The sequence below is a fragment of the Protomyctophum parallelum genome (genome assembly GCF_964188405.1).
Source record: "Protomyctophum parallelum genome assembly, chromosome: 7".
NCBI lineage: Eukaryota > Metazoa > Chordata > Actinopteri > Myctophiformes > Myctophidae > Protomyctophum > Protomyctophum parallelum.
The window spans coordinates 51729221-51749454 of NC_139705.1; positions in this window are offsets into that span (position 1 = coordinate 51729221).

Below are 20234 nucleotides of genomic sequence, written 5' to 3' on the forward strand. Positions count from 1 at the left end.
TGCATTCTGTGACATTAAACCAAATGGCATTTTCCACTCTATGACACTACTGTTCTACATTTTTGTCTAATAAAATAGGCTATTAATTGAATCAATCAAACTGCATTAACTAACAGAGATACTACTAACCAAGCTATCCATGTCAACATGCTCTATAGGAGTCTCAATAACAGGTATAAGTAACGTTTAATGTTTAGTAATTTTAATGTAGCAGAAGAGGCCATTCATTGAACAGAGTTTTGCACAATTTTAACATCCCAGATCGATTGAAATATGAATCTACTGTGCTGTGCTACACCATGATATATTAAGAGTACAATAACATTCCATTGTGAATAAAAACGTATTAACCACAGTGTAATGCTAAAGGTTTCATCACAGGGCTGTCTGCTTCATGTAATATCATTAAAAGTGTTGTTGGTGACAGTTATATGAGTTGGAAGCATTAAGACCCATTTTAACCCTCAATGGCTTCCTTTCTGACAAATAACGTTATTGTAAAAAAAAAAAAAAAAGATTCACGCGTTCATATGTAGCTATTTTGCATTAGAAGCGGATGGGACCAAGGGACCCGGATGTAACGTAGGGGCAATATGACTACAATATGACTACAATAGATTCCCGGTTAAATCTCGCGGGCGTGGCCTCACACCGGAAGGAAGTGCCGCCGCCCTCAAATACGGAAGAGACGCGTGGAGGTAGGTTTGGTCAGTGTTTGTTTGGAAGTGCCACGTCACCATCGGTCTTCGGAGCAAGTAAGTGATAAATGTTATTTAATACTTAACGCTGGTGTTGTTTGTGTGTTCAAACGTCTATCACTTGAAGTTACTTGTTATGATGTTTATATATGATGTTTGTACGAAACTGTAAAACAGTGTTTCAGTAGCCGAATGGTTAGTGTCGAAGGTTTATAAACAACTATGCCCGGCCTCAATGTTTACTAACCGTCGACAGTACCCACTCGACTACCGAAACACGGCTTTAAAGAGTAGTATTTACATATCTAAACACAACAAGTAACTTCAAAAGTGATAACATGTTTGAGCCACGGACCACCATTTCACATTAATAGACTCTCACAATGGTGGTCAGTGGCTCAAATGGGTCTGAGAGACTAGATGGCCTCAAATGTTGGTCCGTGGCTCAAACGCTGAATAAATAATCGACTAGAGGTGAGAAGAGTATTGTCTGGTAGGTAAAAGGACAAACATTCTGTGAAAATTGGCACGAAGCAACAAACATTCTTTGAAATTGGTGGGAAACGATCCCGGGCACTCATGTTAACAAAGCTCAGTCACTAACCACTATCGCTATGCTACAATCAGCATTATAAAATCCAAGGATCAAAAGTAGCAATCTTCTACATTCTCTAATTGTGTAGTTTTTTGGAAATTAAGCAGATGCTTAACAACAATTGAACTATTGAGAGTGTAAAGATCTACTATTGGGGTCAATTTGGTTACCTAAATTAAATTGCTCTGTATTGTGACAGTAATCATTGCTATAGAGTGTGTGTTCAGTAACAGTGTTAAATAGCTCTATAGTGTGACAGTAATCATTGCTATAGTGTGTGTTCAGTAACAGTGTTAAATAGTTCTATAGTGTGACAGTAATCATTGCTATAGTGTGTGTTCAGTAACAGTGTTAAATAGCTCTATAGTGTGACAGTAATCATTGCTATAGTGTGTGTTCAGTAACAGTGTTAAATAGCTCTATAGTGTGACAGTAATCATTGCTATAGTGTGTGTTCAGTAACAGTGTTAAATAGCTCTATAGTGTGACAGTAATCATTGCTATAGTGTGTGTTCAGTAACAGTGTTAAATAGCTCTATATTGTGACAAAATCATTGCTATAGTGTTTGTTCAGTAACAGAGGTCTCCCGGTCTCTCCAGTTTTTTGTTAAACACAGTCCCATAGTAACGGTACCTCTCATTCAGTCCCATTCACTCCCATTCACTTTTATTCACTCCCATTCAGTCACATAGTAACAGTACACCCCATTCAGTCCCATTCACTCTCATCGTATCAGTCCCATAGTAACAGTACCTCCCATTCACTCCCATTCACTCAAATAGTATCAGTCCCATAGTAACAATACCTCCCATTCACTCCCATCCACTCCCATGCACTCCCATAGTATCAGTCCCATAGTAACAGTACCTCCCTTTCACTCCCATTCACTCCCATAGTATCAGTAACTCCCATTATCTTGCAACACAGCAGCCAAGTATATGCAGAACACATATACACGCATTTGACACAAACAACAAGACAATTTACATACATAAAGACATGAAGACAAGAGCAATATCCACCGCTTAGATTATCCTGTGGCTACTACAACTCCTGATTAAACCCTTTTCTATTTATTAAAGAGCTGGAGAGACAGGAATATTCCTGTTACTGAACACACACTATAGCAATTATTACTGTCACAATAACTTTGTACTTTTGCTACTGATGTTTGTGTGCAACATTTGAGCTGGTGTCAAGTCACCTTAATTCAAGTGATAGATTATATACAGGGGCTTGCCATATGGTCTACCTGCACAGCCTTTGTGATTACTGGTAGATCACGATGTACCTTTTGGGCACCCCTGCAATACAGGATTCCTGTCCAGAATTGTTTTTTATTAAATATAGAGGGTTTAAGTGTAGGGTTTGTCATGTTGGTGTTCTCTATAACTTTTCGTCCTGGGCATGACGTTAAACTGTCCAGTGTAACTCCAAGTTACATGGGGTGGGTATGGTTTGAGAGTTTGTGATGCTCAGTTCTTTTTTTGCGTCTCGGTTCCTCAGGTGGAAGCTGCATAGTTGGGTTTTTGATGGGTTGGGTTTCAAGTGGCTGGTCGTTTGTTTAGATATTGAAAAGGAGGGGGGCGAGCGCGCTACCTTGTGGGAGGCCGTTCTTTTCGGCTTTCCATTTACTCCTCTGGTCATTTAACTGAACATAGAAGCGCCTGTTGTTGAGGAGGCTTTTCCTGACCATTGTGCGGTGTTGGACAGTGTCGTAGGCAGCAGAGAGATCTCTGAATGCTGCTCCAGTTATTTGTTTCCCCTCAAACCCATCCTCAATGTGTTGGGTGAGGTTGAGCTCTGTCCAGCACAGGAGCGGCTGGGACGGAAACCAGCTTGGTCTTTAGTCAGCTTGGTATCTATGAGTGGCAACAAGGCGTTGGAGTAGCAGCTTCTCATATAGCCTTGTAGGTGATGCAGAGGGAAATGGGTCGGTAGCTCTTTGTGGATAATGGGTCTATGCCAGGTTTAGGGATTGCAACCACGTTGGCCTTTTCCCAGACAGAAGGGATGGTTTTCTGTGCTATGCATGTGTTCAGCATCCCCACAAGCCAGGTCTTTGCGTTGGGTCCCAGGTGCTGTAACATTTCTGCCAGTAGGTCATCAATCCCTGCTGCTTTTCCGGGTTTCAACTTTCCCATTGCAGTTTCAAGTTCTTCTAGGTCGAAGGGTTTGGTTTGAGGGCTGGCTGATTGTGGTTGGTCTGATACCACTGTGCGATGGTATTCTCCTGTGGGTCGGTGGCGGTCTTGGTCACAACTGGTGGCCAACAGTTGTAACCAACACCGCCACCGACCCACATAGAATACCATCGCACAGTGGTATCAGACCAACCACAATCAGCCAGCCCTCAAACCAAACCCTTCGACTTAGAAGAACGTGAAACTGCAATGGGAAAGTTGAAACCCGGAAAAGCAGCAGGGATTGATGGCATACTGGCAGAAATGATACAGCACCTGGGACCTATCGCAAGGACCTGGCTTGTGGGGATGCTGAACACATGCATAGCACAGAAAACCATCCCTTCTGTTTGGAAAAAGGCTGGAGTAGTTGCAATCCCTAAACCTGGCAAAGACCCATTATCCCCGAAGAGCTACCGACCCATTTCCCTCCTCTGCATCACCTACAAGCTCTATGAGAGGCACTACAATTTCTGAAAAGACTATATTTACATCAATATGTCTGGGTCCCCACCTACTCACTCAGGGTTGACGTGTCACACCTGCAGTGATGGGAGGGGCACCAAAATGTGGTATTTTGATTGTTTAATGGGGGCACTCCCTTAGTATAAAAGTGTATGTTTTGTGTACACATGACCTGATGAAGATCAAATGGATCGAAACGCTGTCAGTATTTCAACAAAGAACGTCTTTCTTATACCTGTGGTGTGCGGGCTCCATCCAATACCTACACCAGTTGTGATGCAACAGAGTTTGCTGTGACCGTTGTGAATTATGGGTGGTGTGGTTTTTGCCAAGACGGTGGATTGTGGCCCATGCCTTCCTGCTGTTATTTGACATGTTGGTGTTCTCTATATCTTTTCGTCCTGGGCATGACGTTAAACTGTTCCGTTCGAGAGGACCAGCGACCCTCGAATGTAAACGGCCACGAAAGGAAATTATGTGTGTGTGAGGTGTTCTCTATAGGTTGGGTTTCAGGTGGTTGTATTGTAGTAGCTTGACATTTCTTGGAGGGCACTTTCAAGGACAGACTCAATCTTCTGGAAGTCTGCTTGTTGGGTCGTAATGCAGAGGTTGTCGGCGTAGATAAAACGCTGGCATTAGGCATTGGGTAGTGGCTGGTCGTTTGTGTAGATATTGAAAAGGAGGGGGGCGAGCACGCTACCTTGTTGGAGGCCGTTCTTTTGGGCTTTCCATTTACTCCTCTGGTCATTTAACTGGACATAGAAGCGCCTGTTGTTGAGGAGGCTTTTCCTGACCATTGTGCGGTGTTGGACAGTGTCGTAGGCAGCAGAGAGATCTCTGAATGCTGCTCCAGTTATTTGTTTCCCCTCAAACCCATCCTCAATGTGTTGGGTGAGGTTGAGCTCTGTCCAGCACAGGAGCGGCTGGGACGGAAACCAGCTTGGTCTTTAGTCAGCTTGGTATCTATGAGTGGCAACAAGGCGTTGGAGTAGCAGCTTCTCATATAGCCTTGTAGGTGATGCAGAGGGAAATGGGTCGGTAGCTCTTTGTGGATAATGGGTCTTTGCCAGGTTTAGGGATTGCAACCACTTTGGCCTTTTCCCAGACAGAAGGGATGGTTTTCTGTGCTATGCATGTGTTCAGCATCCCCACAAGCCAGGTCTTTGCGTTGGGTCCCAGGTGCTGTAACATTTCTGCCAGTAGGTCATCAATCCCTGCTGCTTTTCCGGGTTTCAACTTTCCCATTGCAGTTTCAAGTTCTTCTAGGTCGAAGGGTTTGGTTTGAGGGCTGGCTGATTGTGGTTGGTCTGATACCACTGTGCGATGGTATTCTCCTGTGGGTCGGTGGCGGTCTTGGTCACAACTGGTGGCCAACAGTTGTAACCAACACCGCCACCGACCCACATAGAATACCATCGCACAGTGGTATCAGACCAACCACAATCAGCCAGCCCTCAAACCAAACCCTTCGACTTAGAAGAACGTGAAACTGCAATGGGAAAGTTGAAACCCGGAAAAGCAGCAGGGATTGATGGCATACTGGCAGAAATGATACAGCACCTGGGACCTATCGCAAGGACCTGGCTTGTGGGGATGCTGAACACATGCATAGCACAGAAAACCATCCCTTCTGTTTGGAAAAAGGCTGGAGTAGTTGCAATCCCTAAACCTGGCAAAGACCCATTATCCCCGAAGAGCTACCGACCCATTTCCCTCCTCTGCATCACCTACAAGCTCTATGAGAGGCACTACAATTTCTGAACAGACTATATTTACATCAATATGTCTGGGTCCCCACCTACTCACTCAGGGTTGACGTGTCACACCTGCAGTGATGGGAGGGGCACCAAAATGTGGTATTTTGATTGTTTAATGGGGGCACTCCCTTAGTATAAAAGTGTATGTTTTGTGTACACATGACCTGATGAAGATCAAATGGATCGAAACGCTGTCAGTATTTCAACAAAGAACGTCTTTCTTATACCTGTGGTGTGCGGGCTCCATCCAATACCTACACCAGTTGTGATGCAACAGAGTTTGCTGTGACCGTTGTGAATTATGGGTGGTGTGGTTTTTGCCAAGACGGTGGATTGTGGCCCATGCCTTCCTGCTGTTATTTGACATGTTGGTGTTCTCTATATCTTTTCGTCCTGGGCATGACGTTAAACTGTTCCGTTCGAGAGGACCAGCGACCCTCGAATGTAAACGGCCACGAAAGGAAATTATGTGTGTGTGAGGTGTTCTCTATAGGTTGGGTTTCAGGTGGTTGTATTGTAGTAGCTTGACATTTCTTGGAGGGCACTTTCAAGGACAGACTCAATCTTCTGGAAGTCTGCTTGTTGGGTCGTAATGCAGAGGTTGTCGGCGTAGATGAAACGCTGGCATTAGGCATTGGGTAGTGGCTGGTCGTTTGTGTAGATATTGAAAAGGAGGGGGGCGAGCACGCTACCTTGTTGGAGGCCGTTCTTTTGGGCTTTCCATTTACTCCTCTGGTCATTTAACTGGACATAGAAGCGCCTGTTGTTGAGGAGGCTTTTCCTGACCATTGTGCGGTGTTGGACAGTGTCGTAGGCAGCAGAGAGATCTCTGAATGCTGCTCCAGTTATTTGTTTCCCCTCAAACCCATCCTCAATGTGTTGGGTGAGGTTGAGCTCTGTCCAGCACAGGAGCGGCTGGGACGGAAACCAGCTTGGTCTTTAGTCAGCTTGGTATCTATAAGTGGCAACAAGGCGTTGGAGTAGCAGCTTCTCATATAGCCTTGTAGGTGATGCAGAGGGAAATGGGTCGGTAGCTCTTTGTGGATAATGGGTCTTTGCCAGGTTTAGGGATTGCAACCACTTTGGCCTTTTCCCAGACAGAAGGGATGGTTTTCTGTGCTATGCATGTGTTCAGCATCCCCACAAGCCAGGTCTTTGCGTTGGGTCCCAGGTGCTGTAACATTTCTGCCAGTAGGTCATCAATCCCTGCTGCTTTTCCGGGTTTCAACTTTCCCATTGCAGTTTCAAGTTCTTCTAGGTCGAAGGGTTTGGTTTGAGGGCTGGCTGATTGTGGTTGGTCTGATACCACTGTGCGATGGTATTCTCCTGTGGGTCGGTGGCGGTCTTGGTCACAACTGGTGGCCAACAGTTGTAACCAACACCGCCACCGACCCACATAGAATACCATCGCACAGTGGTATCAGACCAACCACAATCAGCCAGCCCTCAAACCAAACCCTTCGACTTAGAAGAACGTGAAACTGCAATGGGAAAGTTGAAACCCGGAAAAGCAGCAGGGATTGATGGCATACTGGCAGAAATGATACAGCACCTGGGACCTATCGCAAGGACCTGGCTTGTGGGGATGCTGAACACATGCATAGCACAGAAAACCATCCCTTCTGTTTGGAAAAAGGCTTGAGTAGTTGCAATCCCTAAACCTGGCAAAGACCCATTATCCCCGAAGAGCTACCGACCCATTTCCCTCCTCTGCATCACGTCTTTCTTATACCTGTGGTGTGCGGGCTCTATCCAATACCTACACCAGTTGTGATGCAACAGAGTTTGCTGTGACCGTTGTGAATTATGGGTGGTGTGGTCTTTGCCAAGACGGTGGATTGTGTCCCATGCCTTCCTGCTGTTATTTGTCATTATGGTGTTCTCTATATCTTTTCGTCCTGGGCATGACGTTAAACTGTTCCGTTCGAGAGGACCGGCGACCCTCGAATGTAAACGGCCACGAAAGGAAACTGTGTGTGTGAGGTGTTCTCTATCATTTCATTCCAGACTTCACTGTCTATCTCCTGTGTTTTCCATTCATCTTGAGCGTTACACAGTCGTCTGATGTGCGGGGGGAGGTGCCGGCTAGCGCATAAAGGCACGGACGGGACAGGTGTTGTCTTGACCCATCCCGTGATGATGCGACAGGTGTCATTTAGGGCTGTGTCGACCAATTTGGTGTGACGTGATCGGCTCCAGCTTGAGCAGGCATACTCTGCTGTAGAGAAAGACAGGGCCATGGCAGTTGCACGGATTGTTTGTGGGTCTGCGCCCCACTTGGGAGTTCACTAGTTTTCACAGGATGTTATTGTGGGTGTTGACCGTGGCTTTTGTGTTCTCCAGGTGTTTTTTTGAAGAAGAGTGTTCTGTCCAGTGTAACTCCAAGATACATGGGGTGGGTATGGTTGGAGAGTTTGTGACCATCCCAAGTGACGCTCAGTTCTTTTCTCGCGTCTCGGTTCCTCAGGTGGAAGCTGCATAGTTGGGTTTGTGTGTCTTTCTTTTTCTGTCTTTCTTTCTTAGGACGGAGATCAAGGTAGACGCCATAGGAAGGCTCAACACTAGCCGATGCCCCTAGAGATCCATCCCAAAGCTTCCCTCAGGGAGCACAGCAAGCCAGCTAGCCAGCAAGCCTGCCCAGTCAGCCAACGCAGCCAGTCAGCTCCGCCAGTCAGCCAGTGTAGAAAGTCAGGCTGCCAAGCCAGAGCATATCAGCCCTTGCAGTCAGCCATTGCAGCCATACCAGCCTTGCTCAGTCAGCTCAGCCAGGCCTCTCTTGAGGCCTGGCTCTCTGTCTGCCTGGCCCGGTCTGCCCTGCCCTGCCTTGCAGCAACAGAACCAGCCTTTCTGGAAAGCCAGCCAGCTCAGAATGCGAGCTGAGCAAGCCAGTGCAGCAGCAAGCCCAGACTAGGTTACCGCAGCCTTACTGTGCAGCCACAGCCACTCAGTCTAGACCAGCAGGAGCTGGCCAGGCTCCAACCCTTGCAGCGCAGCCTTAGGCCGGACAGTCCCCCTGCCTGCACTTTGTTGCCTTCCTGGCCTGTCTGCCTGCCTAGGCGCCTCGGTCTTCCTGTCTGTCTGCCTTGGCCTGCCAGTCTGAAACTGGTTTAGACTAACTGCGTGCTTGCCAGCTGCGCTGGCTTGCTGAGCTCGTATTCTGAGCTGGCTGGCTTGCCAGCAAGGCTGGTTCTGTTGCTGCAAGGCAGGGCGGGGAAGACCGGGCCAGGCAGACAGAGAGCCAGGCCTCGAGAGAGGCCTGGCTGAGCTGACTGAGCAAGGCTGGTATGGCTACAATGGTTGACTGCAAGGGCTGATGTGCGCTGGCTTGGCAGCCTGACTTTCTACACTGGCTGACTGGCGGAGCTGGCTGGCTGCGTTGGCTGACTGGGCGGGCTTGCTGGCTAGCTGGCTTGCTGGACTCCCTGAGGGAAGCTTTGGGATGGATCTCTAGGGGCATCGGCTTGTGTTGAGCCTTCCAACGGCGTCTACCTTGATCTTCGTCCTAAGAAAGAAAGACAGAAAAAGAAACACACACACAAACTCAACTATGCAGCTTCCACATGAGGAAGGCAGGCAGGCACGCAGGCAGGCACAAGCTGCCTGCGTGCTTGCTTCGCCCTCCAGTTGCTGCTCCAGTTATTTGTTTTCCCTCAAACCCATCCTCAATGTGTTGGGTGAGGTTGAGCTCTGTCCAGCACAGGACGGGACGGAAACCAGCTTGGTCTTTAGTCAGCTTGGTGTCTATGAGTGGTATGAGGCGTTGGAGTAGCAGCCTCTCTTGTAGGTGATGCAGACTGCAGAGGAGGGAAATGGGTCGGTAGCTCTTTGAGGATGATGGGTCTTTGCCAGGTTTGGGGATTGCAACCACTTTGGCTTTTCTCCAGACAGAAGGGATGGTTTTCTGTGCCATGCATGTGTTCAGCATCCCCACGAGCCAGGTCTTTGCGTTAGGTTCCAGGTGCTGTATAATTTCTGGCAGTATGTCATCAATCCCTGCTGCTTTTCCGGGTTTCAACTTTCCCATTGCAGTTTTGAGTTCTTCTAGGTCGAAGGGTTTGGTTTGAGGGCTGGCTGATTGTGGTTGGTCTGATACCACTGTGCGATGGTATTCTCCTGTGGGTCGTGGCGGTGTTGGTTACGACTGTTGGGCACCAGTTGTGATGCAACAGAGTTCGCTGTGACTGTTGTGAATTATGGGTGGCTCCCTGAGGTCCTTGATCGCCATTGGGTCCAACAGTGGTCATTGAAGCGTGCACACACATGCACACATGCACCTACACACACAGGGGCACATGCGTATGCACACCTGGACCTTTAAATGAACAACAACACAAAAACTAAGGCACTGGTGTCGGACTTCTGGTTTACCGGAACGGGGTTCAACTCCCTGCAGTGCCCTGCTCAATGTGTTGTATTTCATTCATTGGTCCATGGTCTCAGGTCATTGAGCGGCGCGCTATAGTGTGCGATTCTTCATCATTGTTGAGGATTTTTTAAAGGTGAAAATCAAGGAAAAGCAAAAGGCTATAGTCCATGGTCACGGACCGCATACTGGTCAAGGTCATTTATACTGGTGAAGATCATTTACTAGTCTTCTAAAGGTCATTTATACTGGTGAAGATCATTTACTAGTCTTCTAAAGGTCATTTATACTGGTCAAGGTCAATTACTAGTCTCATGAAGGTAATTTATACTGGTCACAGTCATATACTGGTCACGGTCATTTCTACTGGTGAAGGTCATTTATACTGGTCAAGGTCATTTGTACTTGTCAAGGTCATTTATACTGGTCAAGGTCATTTACTAGTCTTATTGAAGGTAATTTATACTGCTCAAGGTCATTGATATTGGTCAAGGTCATTAAGTGGCACGCTATAGTGCGCGATTCTTCATCATTGTTGAGGATTTGAAAAAAGGTTAAATTGCAGAAAAGCGAAAGGCTAAAGTCCATGGTCACGGAGGGCATACTATAGTATGTTGTTTTTCTTTTTTTTGTTGGTGTGCGGGCTCCATCCAATAACTACACCAGTTGTGATGCAATAGAGTTTGCTGTGACCGTTGTGAATTATGGGTGGTGTGGTCTTTGCCAAGACGGTGGATTGTGGCCCATGCCTTCCTGCTGTTATTTGTCATGTTGGTGTTCTCTATATCTTTTCGTCCTGGGCATGACGTTAAACTGTTCCGTTCGAGAGGACCGGCGACCCTCGAATGTAAACAGGTGTTGGGACAGGGTCAGGTGTTGTCTTGATGCATCCTATGATGATGCCACAGGTGTCATTTAGGGCTGTGTCGACCAATTTGGTGTGACGGGATAGGCTTGTAGGTGATGCAGAGGAGGGAAATGGGTCGGTAGCTCTTTGGGGATAATGGGTCTTTGCCAGGTTTAGGGATTGCAACCACTTTGGCCTTTTTCCAGACAGAAGGGATGGTTTTCTGTGCTATGCATGTGTTCAGCATCCCCACAAGCCAGGTCTTTCCGTTAGGTCCCAGGTGCTGTATCATTTCTGCTAGTAGGTCATCAATCCCTGCTGCTTTTCCGGGTTTCAACTTTCCCATTGCAGTTTCACGTTCTTCTAGGTCGAAGGGTTTGGTTTGAAGGCTGGCTGATTGTGGTTGGTCTGATACCACTGTGCGATGGTATTCTCCTGTGGGTTGGTGGCGGTCTTGGTCACAACTGGTGGCCAACAGTTGTAACCAACACCGCCACCGACCCACATAGAATACCATCGCACAGTGGTATCAGACCAACCATAATCAGCCATCACTCAAACCAAACCCTTCGACCTAGAAGAACTTGAAACTGCAATGGGAAAGTTGAAACCCGGAAAAGCAGCAGGGATTGATGACCTACTGGCAGAAATGATACAGCACCTGGGACCTAACTCAAGGCCCTGGCTTGTGGGGATGCTGAACACATGCACAGCACAGAAAACCACCCCTTCTGTCTGGAAAAAGGCCAAAGTGGTTGCAATCCCTAAACCTGGCAAAGACCCATTATCCCCGAAGAGCTACCGACCCATTTCCCTCCTCTGCATCACGTCTTTCTTATACCTGTGGTGTGCGGGCTCCATCCAATACCTACACTAGTTGTGATGCAACAGAATTTGCTGTGACCGTTGTGAATTATGGGTGGTGTGGTCTTTGCCAAGACGGTGGATTGTGGCCCATGCCTTCCTGCTGTTATTTGTCATTTGTCATTATGGTGTTCTCTATATCTTTTCGTCCTGGGCATGACGTTAAACTGTTCCGTTTGAGAGGACCGGCGACCCTCGAATGTAAACAGCCACGAAAGGAAACTGTGTGTGTGAGGTGTTCTCTATCATTTCATTCCAGACTTCACTGTCTATCTCCTGTGTTTTCCATTCATCTTGAGCGTTACACAGTCGTCTGATGTGCGGGGGGAGGTGCCGGCTAGCGCATAAAGGCACGGACGGGACAGGTGTTGTCTTGACCCATCCCGTGATGATGCGACAGGTGTCATTTAGGGCTGTGTCGACCAATTTGGTGTGACGTGATCGGCTCCAGCTTGAGCAGGAATACTCTGCTGTAGAGAAAGACAGGGCCATGGCAGTTGCACGGATTGTTTGTGGGTCTGCGCCCCACTTGGGAGTTCACTAGTTTTCACAGGATGTTATTGTGGGTGTTGACCGTGGCTTTTGTGTTCTCCAGGTGTTTTTTTGAAGAAGAGTGTCCTGTCCAGTGTAACTCCAAGATACATGGGGTGGGTATGGTTGGAGAGTTTGTGACCATCCCAAGTGACGCTCAGTTCTTTTCTTGCGTCTCGGTTCCTCAGGTGGAAGCTGCATAGTTGGGTTTGTGTGTGTCTTTCTTTTTCTGTCTTTCTTTCTTAGGACGGAGATCAAGGTAGACGCCATAGGAAGGCTCAACACTAGCCGATGCCCCTAGAGATCCATCCCAAAGCTTCCCTCAGGGAGCACAGCAAGCCAGCTAGCCAGCAAGCCTGCCCAGTCAGCCAACGCAGCCAGTCAGCTCCGCCAGTCAGCCAGTGTAGAAAGTCAGGCTGCCAAGCCAGAGCATATCAGCCCTTGCAGTCAGCCATTGCAGCCATACCAGCCTTGCTCAGTCAGCTCAGCCAGGCCTCTCTTGAGGCCTGGCTCTCTGTCTGCCTGGCCCGGTCTGCCCTGCCCTGCCTTGCAGCAACAGAACCAGCCTTTCTGGAAAGCCAGCCAGCTCAGAATGCGAGCTGAGCAAGCCAGTGCAGCAGCAAGCCCAGACTAGGTTACCGCAGCCTTACTGTGCAGCCACAGCCACTCAGTCTAGACCAGCAGGAGCTGGCCAGGCTCCAACCCTTGCAGCGCAGCCTTAGGCCGGACAGTCCCCCTGCCTGCACTTTGTTGCCTTCCTGGCCTGTCTGCCTGCCTAGGCGCCTCGGTCTTCCTGTCTGTCTGCCTTGGCCTGCCAGTCTGAAACTGGTTTAGACTAACTGCGTGCTTGCCAGCTGCGCTGGCTTGCTGAGCTCGTATTCTGAGCTGGCTGGCTTGCCAGCAAGGCTGGTTCTGTTGCTGCAAGGCAGGGCGGGGCAGACCGGGCCAGGCAGACAGAGAGCCAGGCCTCGAGAGAGGCCTGGCTGAGCTGACTGAGCAAGGCTGGTATGGCTACAATGGTTGACTGCAAGGGCTGATGTGCGCTGGCTTGGCAGCCTGACTTTCTACACTGGCTGACTGGCGGAGCTGGCTGGCTGCGTTGGCTGACTGGGCGGGCTTGCTGGCTAGCTGGCTTGCTGGACTCCCTGAGGGAAGCTTTGGGATGGATCTCTAGGGGCATCGGCTTGTGTTGAGCCTTCCAACGGCGTCTACCTTGATCTTCGTCCTAAGAAAGAAAGACAGAAAAAGAAACACACACACAAACTCAACTATGCAGCTTCCACATGAGGAAGGCAGGCAGGCACGCAGGCAGGCACAAGCTGCCTGCGTGCTTGCTTCGCCCTCCAGTTGCTGCTCCAGTTATTTGTTTTCCCTCAAACCCATCCTCAATGTGTTGGGTGAGGTTGAGCTCTGTCCAGCACAGGACGGGACGGAAACCAGCTTGGTCTTTAGTCAGCTTGGTGTCTATGAGTGGTATGAGGCGTTGGAGTAGCAGCCTCTCTTGTAGGTGATGCAGAGGAGGGAAATGGGTCGGTAGCTCTTTGAGGATGATGGGTCTTTGCCAGGTTTGGGGATTGCAACCACTTTGGCTTTTCTCCAGACAGAAGGGATGGTTTTCTGTGCCATGCATGTGTTCAGCATCCCCACGAGCCAGGTCTTTGCGTTAGGTTCCAGGTGCTGTATAATTTCTGCCAGTATGTCATCAATCCCTGCTGCTTTTCCGGGTTTCAACTTTCCCATTGCAGTTTTGAGTTCTTCTAGGTCGAAGGGTTTGGTTTGAGGGCTGGCTGATTGTGGTTGGTCTGATACCACTGTGCGATGGTATTCTCCTGTGGGTCGTGGCGGTGTTGGTTACGACTGTTGGCCACCAGTTGTGATGCAACAGAGTTCGCTGTGACTGTTGTGAATTATGGGTGGCTCCCTGAGGTCCTTGATCGCCATTGGGTCCAACAGTGGTCATTGAAGCGTGCACACACATGCACACATGCACCTACACACACAGGGGCACATGCGTATGCACACCTGGACCTTTAAATGAACAACAACACAAAAACTAAGGCACTGGTGTCGGACTTCTGGTTTACCGGAACGGGGTTCAACTCCCTGCAGTGCCCTGCTCAATGTGTTGTATTTCATTCATTGGTCCATGGTCTCAGGTCATTGAGCGGCGCGCTATAGTGTGCGATTCTTCATCATTGTTGAGGATTTTTTAAAGGTGAAAATCAAGGAAAAGCAAAAGGCTATAGTCCATGGTCACGGACCGCATACTGGTCAAGGTCATTTATACTGGTGAAGATCATTTACTAGTCTTCTAAAGGTCATTTATACTGGTGAAGATCATTTACTAGTCTTCTAAAGGTCACTTATACTGGTCAAGGTCAATTACTAGTCTCATGAAGGTAATTTATACTGGTCACAGTCATATACTGGTCACGGTCATTTCTACTGGTGAAGGTCATTTATACTGGTCAAGGTCATTTGTACTTGTCAAGGTCATTTATACTGGTCAAGGTCATTTACTAGTCTTATTGAAGGTAATTTATACTGCTCAAGGTCATTGATATTGGTCAAGGTCATTAAGTGGCACGCTATAGTGCGCGATTCTTCATCATTGTTGAGGATTTGAAAAAAGGTTAAATTGCAGAAAAGCGAAAGGCTAAAGTCCATGGTCACGGAGGGCATACTATAGTATGTTGTTTTTCTTTTTTTTGTTGGTGTGCGGGCTCCATCCAATAACTACACCAGTTGTGATGCAATAGAGTTTGCTGTGACCGTTGTGAATTATGGGTGGTGTGGTCTTTGCCAAGACGGTGGATTGTGGCCCATGCCTTCCTGCTGTTATTTGTCATGTTGGTGTTCTCTATATCTTTTCGTCCTGGGCATGACGTTAAACTGTTCCGTTCGAGAGGACCGGCGACCCTCGAATGTAAACAGGTGTTGGGACAGGGTCAGGTGTTGTCTTGATGCATCCTATGATGATGCCACAGGTGTCATTTAGGGCTGTGTCGACCAATTTGGTGTGACGGGATAGGCTTGTAGGTGATGCAGAGGAGGGAAATGGGTCGGTAGCTCTTTGGGGATAATGGGTCTTTGCCAGGTTTAGGGATTGCAACCACTTTGGCCTTTTTCCAGACAGAAGGGATGGTTTTCTGTGCTATGCATGTGTTCAGCATCCCCACAAGCCAGGTCTTTCCGTTAGGTCCCAGGTGCTGTATCATTTCTGCTAGTAGGTCATCAATCCCTGCTGCTTTTCCGGGTTTCAACTTTCCCATTGCAGTTTCACGTTCTTCTAGGTCGAAGGGTTTGGTTTGAAGGCTGGCTGATTGTGGTTGGTCTGATACCACTGTGCGATGGTATTCTCCTGTGGGTTGGTGGCGGTCTTGGTCACAACTGGTGGCCAACAGTTGTAACCAACACCGCCACCGACCCACATAGAATACCATCGCACAGTGGTATCAGACCAACCATAATCAGCCATCACTCAAACCAAACCCTTCGACCTAGAAGAACTTGAAACTGCAATGGGAAAGTTGAAACCCGGAAAAGCAGCAGGGATTGATGACCTACTGGCAGAAATGATACAGCACCTGGGACCTAACTCAAGGCCCTGGCTTGTGGGGATGCTGAACACATGCACAGCACAGAAAACCACCCCTTCTGTCTGGAAAAAGGCCAAAGTGGTTGCAATCCCTAAACCTGGCAAAGACCCATTATCCCCGAAGAGCTACCGACCCATTTCCCTCCTCTGCATCACGTCTTTCTTATACCTGTGGTGTGCGGGCTCCATCCAATACCTACACTAGTTGTGATGCAACAGAATTTGCTGTGACCGTTGTGAATTATGGGTGGTGTGGTCTTTGCCAAGACGGTGGATTGTGGCCCATGCCTTCCTGCTGTTATTTGTCATTTGTCATTATGGTGTTCTCTATATCTTTTCGTCCTGGGCATGACGTTAAACTGTTCCGTTTGAGAGGACCGGCGACCCTCGAATGTAAACAGCCACGAAAGGAAACTGTGTGTGTGAGGTGTTCTCTATCATTTCATTCCAGACTTCACTGTCTATCTCCTGTGTTTTCCATTCATCTTGAGTGTTACACAGTCGTCTGATGTGCGGGGGGAGGTGCCGGCTAGCGCATAAAGGCACGGACGGGACAGGTGTTTTCTTGACCCATCCCGTGATGATGCGACAGGTGTCATTTAGGGCTGTGTCGACCAATTTGGTGTGACGTGATCGGCTCCAGCTTGAGCAGGAATACTCTGCTGTAGAGAAAGACAGGGCCATGGCAGTTGCACGGATTGTTTGTGGGTCTGCGCCCCACTTGGGAGTTCACTAGTTTTCACAAGATGTTATTGTGGGTGTTGACCGTGGCTTTTGTGTTCTCCAGGTGTTTTTTTGAAGAAGAGTGTCCTGTCCAGTGTAACTCCAAGATACATGGGGTGGGTATGGTTGGAGAGTTTGTGACCATCCCAAGTGACGCTCAGTTCTTTTCTTGCGTCTCGGTTCCTCAGGTGGAAGCTGCATAGTTGGGTTTGTGTGTGTCTTTCTTTTTCTGTCTTTCTTTCTTAGGACGGAGATCAAGGTAGACGCCATAGGAAGGCTCAACACTAGCCGATGCCCCTAGAGATCCATCCCAAAGCTTCCCTCAGGGAGCACAGCAAGCCAGCTAGCCAGCAAGCCTGCCCAGTCAGCCAACGCAGCCAGTCAGCTCCGCCAGTCAGCCAGTGTAGAAAGTCAGGCTGCCAAGCCAGAGCATATCAGCCCTTGCAGTCAGCCATTGCAGCCATACCAGCCTTGCTCAGTAAGCTCAGCCAGTCCTCTCTTGAGGCCTGGCTCTCTGTCTGCCTGGCCCGGTCTGCCCTGCCCTGCCTTGCAGCAACAGAACCAGCCTTTCTGGAAAGCCAGCCAGCTCAGAATGCGAGCTGAGCAAGCCAGTGCAGCAGCAAGCCCAGACTAGGTTACCGCAGCCTTACTGTGCAGCCACAGCCACTCAGTCTAGACCAGCAGGAGCTGGCCAGGCTCCAACCCTTGCAGCGCAGCCGTAGGCCGGATAGTCCCCCTGCCTGCACTTTGTTGCCTTCCTGGCCTGTCTGCCTGCCTAGGCGCCTCGGTCTTCCTGTCTGTCTGCCTTGGCCTGCCAGTCTGAAACTGGTTTAGACTAACTGCGTGCTTGCCAGCTGCGCTGGCTTGCTGAGCTCGTATTCTGAGCTGGCTGGCTTGCCAGCAAGGCTGGTTCTGTTGCTGCAAGGCAGGGCGGGGCAGACCGGGCCAGGCAGACAGAGAGCCAGGCCTCGAGAGAGGCCTGGCTGAGCTGACTGAGCAAGGCTGGTATGGCTACAATGGTTGACTGCAAGGGCTGATGTGCGCTGGCTTGGCAGCCTGACTTTCTACACTGGCTGACTGGCGGAGCTGGCTGGCTGCGTTGGCTGACTGGGCGGGCTTGCTGGCTAGCTGGCTTGCTGGACTCCCTGAGGGAAGCTTTGGGATGGATCTCTAGGGGCATCGGCTTGTGTTGAGCCTTCCAACGGCGTCTACCTTGATCTTCGTCCTAAGAAAGAAAGACAGAAAAAGAAAGACACACACAAACTCAACTACGCAGCTTCCACATGAGGAAGGCAGGCAGGCACGCACGCAGGCAGGCAGGCACAAGCTGCCTGCGTGCTTGCTTCGCCCTCCAGTTGCTGCTCCAGTTATTTGTTTTCCCTCAAACCCATCCTCAATGTGTTGGGTGAGGTTGAGCTCTGTCCAGCACAGGAGCGGCCGGGACGGAAACCAGCTTGGTCTTTAGTCAGTTTGGTGTCTATGAGTGGCATGAGGCGTTGGAGTAGCAGCCTCTCTTGTAGGTGATGCAGAGGAGGGAAATGGGTCGGTAGCTCTTTGGGGATGATGGGTCTTTGCCAGGTTTAGGGATTGCAACCACTTTGGCCGTTCTCCAGACAGAAGGGATGGTTTTCTGTGCCATGCATGTATTCAGCATCCCTACGAGCCAGGTCTTTGCGTTAGGTTCCAGGTGCTGTATAATTTCTGCCAGTATGTCATCAATCCCTGCTGCTTTTCCGGGTTTCAACTTTCCCATTGCAGTTTCGAGTTCTTCTAGGTCGAAGGGTTTGGTTTGAGGGCTGGCTGATTGTGGTTGGTCTGATACCACTGTGCGATGGTATTCTCCTGTGGGTCGGTGGCGGTGTTGGTTACGACTGTTGGCCACCAGTTGTGATGCAACAGAGTTCGCTGTGACCGTTGTGAATTATGGGTGGCTCCCTGAGGTCCTTGATCCCCATGGGGTCCAACAGTGGTCATTGAAGCGTGCACAGACATGCACAAATGCACCTACACACGCACAGGCGCACATGCGTATGCACACCTGGACCTGTAAATGAACAACAACACAAAAACTAAGGCACTGGTGTCGGACTTCTGGTTTACCGGAACGGGGTTCAACTCCCTGCAGTGCCCTGCTCAATGTGTTATATTTACATGGTTCATTGGTCCATGGTCTCAGGTCATTGAGCGGCGCGCTATTGTGTGCGATTCTTCATCATTTTTGAGGATTTAAAAAAAAGGTGAAAATCAAGGAAAAGCGAAAGGCTATAGTCCATGGTCACGGACCGCATACTGGTCAAGGTAATTCATACTGGTGAAGATCATTTACTAGTCTTATGAAGGTCATTTATACTGGTCAAGGTCATTTACTAGTCTCATGAAGGTAATTTATACTGGTCAGTCATATACTGGTCACGGTCATTTATACTGGTCAAGGTCATTTGTACTTGTCAAGGTCATTTATACTGGTCAAGGTCATTTACTAGTCTTATTGAAGGTCATTTATACTGCTCAAGGTTATTGATCAATATCAATGACCTTGATGACCCCAAGGTCATTAAGTGGCATGCTATAGTGCGCGATTCTTCATCATTGTTCACGATTTGAAAAAAGGTTAAATCGCGGAAAAGCGAAAGGCTATAGTCCATAGTCTCGGAGGGCATACAAAAATGTGTGGTGCTATACAGGCCGTTCTGGAAAATTTGGGACAGAGGTTCATCGTTGGCATCCAGGGAGTGTGTGTGCAAAATTTGGCATCGACCGGGTTAATGGTGCTGGAGATTAGCTGTTAACAAACTGACGGACACACACACACACACACACTCACTCAGAGTGCAAAACATACTCTATCCCCATGGCTTTGGCCTGGTGCCATACCGTTATTAATTATTGCCTACAATGTCAATTGTGAAATTACTTTACCGTTGCAATGCAACATTTACATTTCAACGAATGGACCTCGTAAAACAAAACAAAAACCAAGGCACTGGTTGTGGTACTTCTGGTTTACCGGAATGGGGTTCAACTCCCTGCAGTGCTCTGCTCAATTTGTTGTATTTACATGGTTCATTTTTATTTTCTGCTCATTGTGTTGCCTTTTCATAGATGATAACCCCCAGGTTCTTTAATGTGTTTGCACTCCCTACAGTTAGGTTACCAAGTCTATTTATTTATTATTTCTGTTCACTAGAACTAGAACCAATTACCAAAGTAGGCTTTCTAATGACACAACTCGCCTTTGTTTTTATGTGTAGCAAAAACGTTATTTTTATTTACGCCAAAGAGTAGAGGCTGGTCTGCATTCATGCGAGCGGGGAAGTTTAGAGTAACATAGCTCTAAATGAAAGGCATTAGAGCTATGGACCAGAGCTAGTAGTCATAGCACTTCATGGTATATGCATAGTTTATATAGTTTCATTATAGATATATTAAACAGAGAGGACTGGAGTCAATTGGGTTATATTATGTTTAACACTAATTTGAAGCTGTCAAAATCTGACAGACTTCTGGCGGCCATGGCCACGCCCACCTTTTGGTAACGCCCACTTTCGGCCAAGCCCACAAAAAGGACCCCCCATGTAATTTGCCAGGCAGGCTCCACTCTCAGACAGA